Source organism: Embiotoca jacksoni, unplaced genomic scaffold (genome assembly GCF_022577435.1).
Source record: "Embiotoca jacksoni isolate LCO1_2020_lvr unplaced genomic scaffold, fEmbJac1.0.p SCAF_3, whole genome shotgun sequence".
Taxonomy (NCBI): domain Eukaryota; kingdom Metazoa; phylum Chordata; class Actinopteri; family Embiotocidae; genus Embiotoca; species Embiotoca jacksoni.
Window position 1 is genome coordinate 9,363,660 of NW_027185381.1, and position 12,621 is coordinate 9,376,280.

Genomic DNA, 12,621 nt, shown 5'->3' on the forward strand with positions numbered 1-12,621 from the left:
CATGGCTATTTATATATTGTTTATTGCAATCATGACAATGTATACATATCAACTTAATTCAATTCAAATTTAAATGATTGTTATTATTTTTCACAATATAATGAGTCTCCATAGAGACTGATAAAAATTGCCAATAATATCAAATTGGTTTGAAGGTTTGGACTAGCATTAATCAAGTCTCGGAATAATTTCATCAGCTATGATATTGCCAATGTGCAAAGATAAATCAACAGTGGAAACGACAGGGAAGTGTCTCTGGTCCCTACAGCTCTCACTTAGGGTTTTCATTGTGGGTGTGGTTTCAACATTGCCATGAGATAAGTACTGCCCCCTGCTGTTGAAGCAGGAAAACTACATCTTAATTACAAAAATGTCCATGAATCCAATCTCAAGCTCGAGATGAAACTCAAGTTCTCAGAGTATGTATATCTCAAAAGTATGATAAGATGTAAGAGTCAGGACGAAAAGGCTGGCAGTTGTTTTAGCTGCGAAAAAAAGAGTCCAAAACTTAAACTCCAAGTGGCTGTCCAACATTAACAGTAAGGAGACAAATATTTGAAAGAAAAAAAACGGATGAATTAATTACCTTGGTTGTGATGATCAGGAAATGATCAGACTGCATTTGAAAGTAGAATTGTGCTGAAATATGAAAGCATCTTTTATTGTTAAGCTCCTGACAACATTTATGGGCCAAACTTTGTCTTTCTCTAAAGCCTATGAAGTACACCACAGCAGACTTTAAAATAATACAGCAGGCTAACACCATCTAGTGGTGGTGTAAACAAGACTCTCTCTCTCTACCCTCTCTCTCTCTCTCTCTATATATATGTATATATATATGAGTTATCTGAAATCATAACAATATATAGTGTTTACTGCAATCATAACAATATATAGTGCTTACTGCAAACATGACTATTTATATATTGTTTATTGCAATCATGACAATGTATACATATCAACTTAATTCAATTCAAGTTTAAATGATTGTTATTATTTTTCACAATATAATGAGTCTCCATAGAGACTGATAAAAATTACCAATACTAACAAATTGGTTTGAAGGTTTGGACTAGCATTAATCAAGACTCGGAATAACTTCATCAGCTATGATATTGCCAATGTGCAAAGATAAATCAACAGTGGAAACGACAGGGAAGTGTCTCTGGGCCCTACAGCTCTCACTTAGGGTTTTCATTGTGGGTGTGGTTTCAACATTGCCATGAGATAAGTACTGCCCCCTGCTGTTGAAGCAGGAAAACTACATCTTGATTACAAAAATGTCCATGAATCCAATCTCAAGCTCGAGATGAAACTCAAGTTCTCAGAGTATGTATATCTCAAAAGTATGATAAGATGTAAGAGTCAGGACGAAAAGGCTGGCAGTTGTTTTAGTTGCGAAATAAAGAGTCCAAAACTTAAACTCCAAGTGGCTGTCCAACATTAACAGTAAGGAGACAAATATTTGAAAGAAAAAAAACGGATGAATTAATTACCTTGGTTGTGATGATCAGGAAATGATCAGACTGCATTTGAAAGTAGAATTGTGCTGTAATATGAAAGCATCTTTTATTGTTAAGCTCCTGACAACATTTATGGGCCAAACTTTGTCTTTCTCTAAAGCCTATGAAGTACCCCACAGAAGACTTTAAAATAATACAGCAGGCTAACACCATCTAGTGGTGGTGTAAACAAGACTCTCTCTCTCTACCCTCTCTCTCTCTCTCTCTCTATATGTATATATATATATATATGAGTTATCTGAAATCATAATATATAGTGTTTACTGCAAACATGACTATTTATATATTGTTTATTGCAATCATGACATTGTATACCATATCACCAACTTAATTCAGTTCAAGTATAAATGATTATTATTATCTTTCACAATATAGTGAGTCTCCATAGAGACTGACAAAAATTGCCTTTTCTGACTATATTTCAAGTCATCAAGGCGGGGTATTGGTTAAAGTTTTCAAATAGCAATAATCGCGCCTCGGATAAACCTCATAGGCTACAATACTGTCACTGCGCAAAGATAAATTAACAATGGAAACGACAGGGAAGTGTCTCTGGTCCCTACAGCTCTCACTTAGGGTTTTCATTGTGGGTGTGGTTTCAACATTGCCATGAGATAAGTACTGCCCCCTGCTGTTGAAGCAGGAAAACTACATCTTGATTACAAAAATGTCCATGAATCCAATCTCAAGCTCGAGATGAAACTCAAGTTCTCAGAGTATGTATATCTCAAAAGTACGATAAGATGTAAGAGTCAGGACGAAAAGGCTGGCAGTTGTTTTAGCTGCGAAATAAAGAGTCCAAAACTTAAACTCCAAGTGGCTGTCCAACATTAACAGTAAGGAGACAAATATTTGAAAGAAAAAAAACGGATGAATTAATTACCTTGGTTGTGATGATCAGGAAATGATCAGACTGCATTTGAAAGTAGAATTGTGCTGAAATATGAAAGCATCTTTTATTGTTAAGCTCCTGACAACATTTATGGGCCAAACTTTGTCTTTCTCTAAAGCCTATGAAGTACACCACAGCAGACTTTAAAATAATACAGCAGGCTAACACCATCTAGTGGTGGTGTAAACAAGACTCTCTCTCTCTCTCTCTCTCTCTCTCTCTCTCTCTCTATGTATATATGTATGAGTTATCTGAAATCATAACAATATATAGTGTTTACTGCAATCATAACAATATATAGTGCTTACTGCAAACATGACTATTTATATATTGTTTATTGCAATCATGACAATGTATACATATCAAATTAATTCAATTCAAGTTTAAATGATTTTTATTATTTTTCACAATATAATGAGTTTCCATAGAGACTGATAAAAATTACCAATACTAACAAATTGGTTTGAAGGTTTGGACTAGCATTAATCAAGCCTCGGAATAACTTCATCAGCTATGATATTGCCAATGTGCAAAGATAAATCAACAGTGGAAACGACAGGGAAGTGTCTCTGGTCCCTACAGCTCTCACTTAGGGTTTTCATTGTGGGTGTGGTTTCAACATTGCCATGAGATAAGTACTGCCCCCTGCTGTTGAAGCAGGAAAACTACATCTTAATTACAAAAATGTCCATGAATCCAATCTCAAGCTCGAGATGAAACTCAAGTTCTCAGAGTATGTATATCTCAAAAGTATGATAAGATGTAAGAGTCAGGACGAAAAGGCTGGCAGTTGTTTTAGCTGCGAAATAAAGAGTCCAAAACTTAAACTCCAAGTGGCTGTCCAACATTAACAGTAAGGAGACAAATATTTGAAAGAAAAAAAACGGATGAATTAATTACCTTGGTTGTGATGATCAGGAAATGATCAGACTGCATTTGAAAGTAGAATTGTGCTGAAATATGAAAGCATCTTTTATTGTTAAGCTCCTGACAACATTTATGGGCCAAACTTTGTCTTTCTCTAAAGCCTATGAAGTACACCACAGCAGACTTTAAAATAATACAGCAGGCTAACACCATCTAGTGGTGGTGTAAACAAGACTCTCTCTCTCTCTCTCTCTCTCTCTATGTATATATGTATGAGTTATCTGAAATCATAACAATATATAGTGTTTACTGCAATCATAACAATATATAGTGCTTACTGCAAACATGACTATTTATATATTGTTTATTGCAATCATGACAATGTATACATATTAACTTAATTCAATTCAAGTTTAAATGATTGTTATTATTTTTCACAATATAATGAGTCTCCATAGAGACTGATAAAAATTACCAATACTAAAAAATTTGTTTGAAGGTTTGGACTAGCATTAATCAAGCCTCGGAATAACTTCATCAGCTATGATATTGCCAATGTGTAAAGATAAATCAACAGTGGAAACGACAGGGAAGTGTCTCTGGTCCCTACAGCTCTCACTTAGGGTTTTCATTGTGGGTGTGGTTTCAACATTGCCATGAGATAAGTACTGCCCCCTGCTGTTGAAGCAGGAAAACTACATCTTAATTACAAAAATGTCCATGAATCCAATCTCAAGCTCGAGATGAAACTCAAGTTCTCAGAGTATGTATATCTCAAAAGTATGATAAGATGTAAGAGTCAGGACGAAAAGGCTGGCAGTTGTTTTAGCTGCGAAAAAAAGAGTCCAAAACTTAAACTCCAAGTGGCTGTCCAACATTAACAGTAAGGAGACAAATATTTGAAAGAAAAAAAACGGATGAATTAATTACCTTGGTTGTGATGATCAGGAAATGATCAGACTGCATTTGAAAGTAGAATTGTGCTGAAATATGAAAGCATCTTTTATTGTTAAGCTCCTGACAACATTTATGGGCCAAACTTTGTCTTTCTCTAAAGCCTATGAAGTACACCACAGCAGACTTTAAAATAATACAGCAGGCTAACACCATCTAGTGGTGGTGTAAACAAGACTCTCTCTCTCTACCCTCTCTCTCTCTCTATATATATATGTATATATATATGAGTTATCTGAAATCATAACAATATATAGTGTTTACTGCAATCATAACAATATATAGTGCTTACTGCAAACATGGCTATTTATATATTGTTTATTGCAATCATGACAATGTATACATATCAACTTAATTCAATTCAAGTTTAAATGATTGTTATTATTTTTCACAATATAATGAGTCTCCATAGAGACTGATAAAAATTACCAATACTAACAAATCGGTTTGAAGGTTTGGACTAGCATTAATCAAGCCTCGGAATAACTTCATCAGCTATGATATTGCCAATGTGCAAAGATAAATCAACAGTGGAAACGACAGGGAAGTGTCTCTGGTCCCTACAGCTCTCACTTAGGGTTTTCATTGTGGGTGTGGTTTCAACATTGCCATGAGATAAATACCTCCCCCTGCTGTTGAAGCAGGAAAACTACATCTTAATTACAAAAATGTCCATGAATCCAATCTCAAGCTCGAGATGAAACTCAAGTTCTCAGAGTATGTATATCTCAAAAGTATGATAAGATGTAAGAGTCAGGACGAAAAGGCTGGCAGTTGTTTTAGCTGCGAAAAAAAGAGTCCAAAACTTAAACTCCAAGTGGCTGTCCAACATTAACAGTAAGGAGACAAATATTTGAAAGAAAAAAAACGGATGAATTAATTACCTTGGTTGTGATGATCAGGAAATGATCAGACTGCATTTGAAAGTAGAATTGTGCTGAAATATGAAAGCATCTTTTATTGTTAAGCTCCTGACAACATTTATGGGCCAAACTTTGTCTTTCTCTAAAGCCTATGAAGTACACCACAGCAGACTTTAAAATAATACAGCAGGCTAACACCATCTAGTGGTGGTGTAAACAAGACTCTCTCTCTCTACCCTCTCTCTCTCTCTATATATATATGTATATATATATGAGTTATCTGAAATCATAACAATATATAGTGTTTACTGCAATCATAACAATATATAGTGCTTACTGCAAACATGGCTATTTATATATTGTTTATTGCAATCATGACAATGTATACATATCAACTTAATTCAATTCAAGTTTAAATGATTGTTATTATTTTTCACAATATAATGAGCCTCCATAGAGACTGATAAAAATTACCAATACTAACAAATTGGTTTGAAGGTTTGGACTAGCATTAATCAAGCCTCGGAATAACTTCATCAGCTATGATATTGCCAATGTGCAAAGATAAATCAATAGTGGAAACGACAGGGAAGTGTCTCTGGTCCCTACAGCTCTCACTTAGGGTTTTCATTGTGGGTGTGGTTTCAACATTGCCATGAGATAAGTACTGCCCCCTGCTGTTGAAGCAGGAAAACTACATCTTGATTACAAAAATGTCCATGAATCCAATCTCAAGCTCGAGATGAAACTCAAGTTCTCAGAGTATGTATATCTCAAAAGTATGATAAGATGTAAGAGTCAGGACGAAAAGGCTGGCAGTTGTTTTAGCTGCGAAATAAAGAGTCCAAAACTTAAACTCCAAGTGGCTGTCCAACATTAACAGTAAGGAGACAAATATTTGAAAGAAAAAAAACGGATGAATTAATTACCTTGGTTGTGATGATCAGGAAATGATCAGACTGCATTTGAAAGTAGAATTGTGCTGAAATATGAAAGCATCTTTTATTGTTAAGCTCCTGACAACATTTATGGGCCAAACTTTGTCTTTCTCTAAAGCCTATGAAGTACACCACAGCAGACTTTAAAATAATACAGCAGGCTAACACCATCTAGTGGTGGTGTAAACAAGACTCTCTCTCTCTACCCTCTCTCTCTCTATATATATATATGTATATATATATGAGTTATCTGAAATCATAACAATATATAGTGTTTACTGCAATCATAACAATATATAGTGCTTACTGCAAACATGGCTATTTATATATTGTTTATTGCAATCATGACAATGTATACATATCAACTTAATTCAATTCAAGTTTAAATGATTGTTATTATTTTTCACAATATAATGAGTCTCCATAGAGACTGATAAAAATTGCCAATAATAACAAATTGGTTTGAAGGTTTGGACTAGCATTAATCAAGTCTCGGAATAACTTCATCAGCTATGATATTGCCAATGTGCAAAGATAAATCAATAGTGGAAACGACAGGGAAGTGTCTCTGGTCCCTACAGCTCTCACTTAGGGTTTTCATTGTGGGTGTGGTTTCAACATTGCCATGAGATAAGTACTGCCCCCTGCTGTTGAAGCAGGAAAACTACATCTTGATTACAAAAATGTCCATGAATCCAATCTCAAGCTCGAGATGAAACTCAAGTTCTCAGAGTATGTATATCTCAAAAGTACGTTAAGATGTAAGAGTCAGGACGAAAAGGCTGGCAGTTGTTTTAGCTGCGAAATAAAGAGTCCAAAACTTAAACTCCAAGTGGCTGTCCAACATTAACAGTAAGGAGACAAATATTTGAAAGAAAAAAAACGGATGAATTAATTACCTTGGTTGTGATGATCAGGAAATGATCAGACTGCATTTGAAAGTAGAATTGTGCTGAAATATGAAAGCATCTTTTATTGTTAAGCTCCTGACAACATTTATGGGCCAAACTTTGTCTTTCTCTAAAGCCTATGAAGTACACCACAGCAGACTTTAAAATAATACAGCAGGCTAACACCATCTAGTGGTGGTGTAAACAAGACTCTCTCTCTCTACCCTCTCTCTCTCTCTCTCTCTATATATGTATATATATATGAGTTATCTGAAATCATAACAATATATAGTGTTTACTGCAATCATAACAATATATAGTGCTTACTGCAAACATGACTATTTATATATTGTTTATTGCAATCATGACAATGTATACATATCAACTTAATTCAATTCAAGCTTAAATGATTGTTATTATTTTTCACAATATAATGACTCTCCATAGAGACTGATAAAAATTACCAATACTAACAAATTGGTTTGAAGGTTTGGACTAGCATTAATCAAGACTCGGAATAACTTCATCAGCTATGATATTGCCAATGTGCAAAGATAAATCAACAGTGGAAACGACAGGGAAGTGTCTCTGGGCCCTACAGCTCTCACTTAGTGTTTTCATTGTGGGTGTGGTTTCAACATTGCCATGAGATAAGTACTGCCCCCTGCTGTTGAAGCAGGAAAACTACATCTTGATTACAAAAATGTCCATGAATCCAATCTCAAGCTCGAGATGAAACTCAAGTTCTCAGAGTATGTATATCTCAAAAGTATGATAAGATGTAAGAGTCAGGACGAAAAGGCTGGCAGTTGTTTTAGCTGCGAAATAAAGAGTCCAAAACTTAAACTCCAAGTGGCTGTCCAACATTAACAGTAAGGAGACAAATATTTGAAAGAAAAAAAACGGATGAATTAATTACCTTGGTTGTGATGATCAGGAAATGATCAGACTGCATTTGAAAGTAGAATTGTGCTGAAATATGAAAGCATCTTTTATTGTTAAGCTCCTGACAACATTTATGGGCCAAACTTTGTCTTTCTCTAAAGCCTATGAAGTACACCACAGAAGACTTTAAAATAATACAGCAGGCTAACACCATCTAGTGGTGGTGTAAACAAGACTCTCTCTCTCTCTCTCTCTCTCTATGTATATATGTATGAGTTATCTGAAATCATAACAATATATAGTGTTTACTGCAATCATAACAATATATAGTGCTTACTGCAAACATTACTATTTATATATGGTTTATTGCAATCATGACAATGTATACATATCAACTTAATTCAATTCAAGTTTAAATGATTGTTATTATTTTTCACAATATAATGAGTCTCCATAGAGACTGATAAAAATTACCAATACTAACAAATTGGTTTGAAGGTTTGGACTAGCATTAATCAAGCCTCGGAATAACTTCATCAGCTATGATATTGCCAATGTGCAAAGATAAATCAACAGTGGAAACGACAGGGAAGTGTCTCTGGTCCCTACAGCTCTCACTTAGGGTTTTCATTGTGGGTGTGGTTTCAACATTGCCATGAGATAAGTACTGCCCCCTGCTGTTGAAGCAGGAAAACTACATCTTAATTACAAAAATGTCCATGAATCCAATCTCAAGCTCGAGATGAAACTCAAGTTCTCAGAGTATGTATATCTCAAAAGTATGATAAGATGTAGGAGTCAGGACGAAAAGGCTGGCAGTTGTTTTAGCTGCGAAAAAAAGAGTCCAAAACTTAAACTCCAAGTGGCTGTCCAACATTAACAGTAAGGAGACAAATATTTGAAAGAAAAAAAACGGATGAATTAATTACCTTGGTTGTGATGATCAGGAAATGATCAGACTGCATTTGAAAGTAGAATTGTGCTGAAATATGAAAGCATCTTTTATTGTTAAGCTCCTGACAACATTTATGGGCCAAACTTTGTCTTTCTCTAAAGCCTATGAAGTACACCACAGCAGACTTTAAAATAATACAGCAGGCTAACACCATCTAGTGGTGGTGTAAACAAGACTCTCTCTCTCTACCCTCTCTCTCTCTATATATATATATGTATATATATATGAGTTATCTGAAATCATAACAATATATAGTGTTTACTGCAATCATAACAATATATAGTGCTTACTGCAAACATGGCTATTTATATATTGTTTATTGCAATCATGACAATGTATACATATCAACTTAATTCAATTCAAGTTTAAATGATTGTTATTATTTTTCACAATATAATGAGTCTCCATAGAGACTGATAAAAATTGCCAATAATAACAAATTGGTTTGAAGGTTTGGACAAGCATTAATCAAGTCTCGGAATAACTTCATCAGCTATGATATTGCCAATGTGCAAAGATAAATCAATAGTGGAAACGACAGGGAAGTGTCTCTGGTCCCTACAGCTCTCACTTAGGGTTTTCATTGTGGGTGTGGTTTCAACATTGCCATGAGATAAGTACTGCCCCCTGCTGTTGAAGCAGGAAAACTACATCTTGATTACAAAAATGTCCATGAATCCAATCTCAAGCTCGAGATGAAACTCAAGTTCTCAGAGTATGTATATCTCAAAAGTACGATAAGATGTAAGAGTCAGGACGAAAAGGCTGGCAGTTGTTTTAGCTGCGAAATAAAGAGTCCAAAACTTAAACTCCAAGTGGCTGTCCAACATTAACAGTAAGGAGACAAATATTTGAAAGAAAAAAAACGGATGAATTAATTACCTTGGTTGTGATGATCAGGAAATGATCAGACTGCATTTGAAAGTAGAATTGTGCTGAAATATGAAAGCATCTTTTATTGTTAAGCTCCTGACAACATTTATGGGCCAAACTTTGTCTTTCTCTAAAGCCTATGAAGTACACCACAGCAGACTTTAAAATAATACAGCAGGCTAACACCATCTAGTGGTGGTGTAAACAAGACTCTCTCTCTCTACCCTCTCTCTCTCTCTCTCTCTATATATGTATATATATATGAGTTATCTGAAATCATAACAATATATAGTGTTTACTGCAATCATAACAATATATAGTGCTTACTGCAAACATGACTATTTATATATTGTTTATTGCAATCATGACAATGTATACATATCAACTTAATTCAATTCAAGCTTAAATGATTGTTATTATTTTTCACAATATAATGACTCTCCATAGAGACTGATAAAAATTACCAATACTAACAAATTGGTTTGAAGGTTTGGACTAGCATTAATCAAGCCTCGGAATAACTTCATCAGCTATGATATTGCCAATGTGCAAAGATAAATCAACAGTGGAAACGACAGGGAAGTGTCTCTGGGCCCTACAGCTCTCACTTAGTGTTTTCATTGTGGGTGTGGTTTCAACATTGCCATGAGATAAGTACTGCCCCCTGCTGTTGAAGCAGGAAAACTACATCTTGATTACAAAAATGTCCATGAATCCAATCTCAAGCTCGAGATGAAACTCAAGTTCTCAGAGTATGTATATCTCAAAAGTATGATAAGATGTAAGAGTCAGGACGAAAAGGCTGGCAGTTGTTTTAGCTGCGAAATAAAGAGTCCAAAACTTAAACTCCAAGTGGCTGTCCAACATTAACAGTAAGGAGACAAATATTTGAAAGAAAAAAAACGGATGAATTAATTACCTTGGTTGTGATGATCAGGAAATGATCAGACTGCATTTGAAAGTAGAATTGTGCTGAAATATGAAAGCATCTTTTATTGTTAAGCTCCTGACAACATTTATGGGCCAAACTTTGTCTTTCTCTAAAGCCTATGAAGTACACCACAGAAGACTTTAAAATAATACAGCAGGCTAACACCATCTAGTGGTGGTGTAAACAAGACTCTCTCTCTCTCTCTCTCTCTCTATGTATATATGTATGAGTTATCTGAAATCATAACAATATATAGTGTTTACTGCAATCATAACAATATATAGTGCTTACTGCAAACATTACTATTTATATATGGTTTATTGCAATCATGACAATGTATACATATCAACTTAATTCAATTCAAGTTTAAATGATTGTTATTATTTTTCACAATATAATGAGTCTCCATAGAGACTGATAAAAATTACCAATACTAACAAATTGGTTTGAAGGTTTGGACTAGCATTAATCAAGCCTCGGAATAACTTCATCAGCTATGATATTGCCAATGTGCAAAGATAAATCAACAGTGGAAACGACAGGGAAGTGTCTCTGGTCCCTACAGCTCTCACTTAGGGTTTTCATTGTGGGTGTGGTTTCAACATTGCCATGAGATAAGTACTGCCCCCTGCTGTTGAAGCAGGAAAACTACATCTTAATTACAAAAATGTCCATGAATCCAATCTCAAGCTCGAGATGAAACTCAAGTTCTCAGAGTATGTATATCTCAAAAGTATGATAAGATGTAGGAGTCAGGACGAAAAGGCTGGCAGTTGTTTTAGCTGCGAAAAAAAGAGTCCAAAACTTAAACTCCAAGTGGCTGTCCAACATTAACAGTAAGGAGACAAATATTTGAAAGAAAAAAAACGGATGAATTAATTACCTTGGTTGTGATGATCAGGAAATGATCAGACTGCATTTGAAAGTAGAATTGTGCTGAAATATGAAAGCATCTTTTATTGTTAAGCTCCTGACAACATTTATGGGCCAAACTTTGTCTTTCTCTAAAGCCTATGAAGTACACCACAGCAGACTTTAAAATAATACAGCAGGCTAACACCATCTAGTGGTGGTGTAAACAAGACTCTCTCTCTCTACCCTCTCTCTCTCTATATATATATATGTATATATATATGAGTTATCTGAAATCATAACAATATATAGTGTTTACTGCAATCATAACAATATATAGTGCTTACTGCAAACATGGCTATTTATATATTGTTTATTGCAATCATGACAATGTATACATATCAACTTAATTCAATTCAAGTTTAAATGATTGTTATTATTTTTCACAATATAATGAGTCTCCATAGAGACTGATAAAAATTGCCAATAATAACAAATTGGTTTGAAGGTTTGGACAAGCATTAATCAAGTCTCGGAATAACTTCATCAGCTATGATATTGCCAATGTGCAAAGATAAATCAATAGTGGAAACGACAGGGAAGTGTCTCTGGTCCCTACAGCTCTCACTTAGGGTTTTCATTGTGGGTGTGGTTTCAACATTGCCATGAGATAAGTACTGCCCCCTGCTGTTGAAGCAGGAAAACTACATCTTGATTACAAAAATGTCCATGAATCCAATCTCAAGCTCGAGATGAAACTCAAGTTCTCAGAGTATGTATATCTCAAAAGTACGATAAGATGTAAGAGTCAGGACGAAAAGGCTGGCAGTTGTTTTAGCTGCGAAATAAAGAGTCCAAAACTTAAACTCCAAGTGGCTGTCCAACATTAACAGTAAGGAGACAAATATTTGAAAGAAAAAAAACGGATGAATTAATTACCTTGGTTGTGATGATCAGGAAATGATCAGACTGCATTTGAAAGTAGAATTGTGCTGAAATATGAAAGCATCTTTTATTGTTAAGCTCCTGACAACATTTATGGGCCAAACTTTGTCTTTCTCTAAAGCCTATGAAGTACACCACAGCAGACTTTAAAATAATACAGCAGGCTAACACCATCTAGTGGTGGTGTAAACAAGACTCTCTCTCTCTACCCTCTCTCTCTCTCTCTCTCTATATATGTATATATATATGAGTT

General features: G+C 34.9%; 1 non-coding gene and 13 pseudogenes across 1 annotated transcript; all 14 read right to left on the bottom strand.

Moving 5' to 3' along the window:
- Positions 1-105: 105 nt before the first annotated feature.
- LOC138206807 (U4 spliceosomal RNA) lies at positions 106-223 on the bottom strand (annotated as a pseudogene).
- Positions 224-1,015: 792 nt separating this feature from the next.
- On the bottom strand, positions 1,016-1,133 carry LOC138206798 (U4 spliceosomal RNA; annotated as a pseudogene).
- Positions 1,134-1,902: 769 nt separating this feature from the next.
- Positions 1,903-2,043, bottom strand: LOC138206801 (U4 spliceosomal RNA). The gene has a single exon (XR_011178962.1). It is a non-coding gene; the product is annotated as a U4 spliceosomal RNA (small nuclear RNA).
- Positions 2,044-2,834: 791 nt separating this feature from the next.
- Positions 2,835-2,952, bottom strand: LOC138206791 (U4 spliceosomal RNA; annotated as a pseudogene).
- A 779-nt stretch (positions 2,953-3,731) lies between these two features.
- LOC138206768 (U4 spliceosomal RNA) lies at positions 3,732-3,849 on the bottom strand (annotated as a pseudogene).
- Positions 3,850-4,639: 790 nt separating this feature from the next.
- Positions 4,640-4,757, bottom strand: LOC138206864 (U4 spliceosomal RNA; annotated as a pseudogene).
- A 790-nt stretch (positions 4,758-5,547) lies between these two features.
- On the bottom strand, positions 5,548-5,665 carry LOC138206761 (U4 spliceosomal RNA; annotated as a pseudogene).
- A 790-nt stretch (positions 5,666-6,455) lies between these two features.
- Positions 6,456-6,573, bottom strand: LOC138206774 (U4 spliceosomal RNA; annotated as a pseudogene).
- Positions 6,574-7,365: 792 nt separating this feature from the next.
- Positions 7,366-7,483, bottom strand: LOC138206799 (U4 spliceosomal RNA; annotated as a pseudogene).
- Positions 7,484-8,260: 777 nt separating this feature from the next.
- LOC138206848 (U4 spliceosomal RNA) lies at positions 8,261-8,378 on the bottom strand (annotated as a pseudogene).
- Positions 8,379-9,168: 790 nt separating this feature from the next.
- Positions 9,169-9,286, bottom strand: LOC138206803 (U4 spliceosomal RNA; annotated as a pseudogene).
- A 792-nt stretch (positions 9,287-10,078) lies between these two features.
- LOC138206849 (U4 spliceosomal RNA) lies at positions 10,079-10,196 on the bottom strand (annotated as a pseudogene).
- A 777-nt stretch (positions 10,197-10,973) lies between these two features.
- Positions 10,974-11,091, bottom strand: LOC138206850 (U4 spliceosomal RNA; annotated as a pseudogene).
- Positions 11,092-11,881: 790 nt separating this feature from the next.
- On the bottom strand, positions 11,882-11,999 carry LOC138206804 (U4 spliceosomal RNA; annotated as a pseudogene).
- Between the last annotated feature and the right edge of the window lie 622 nt (positions 12,000-12,621).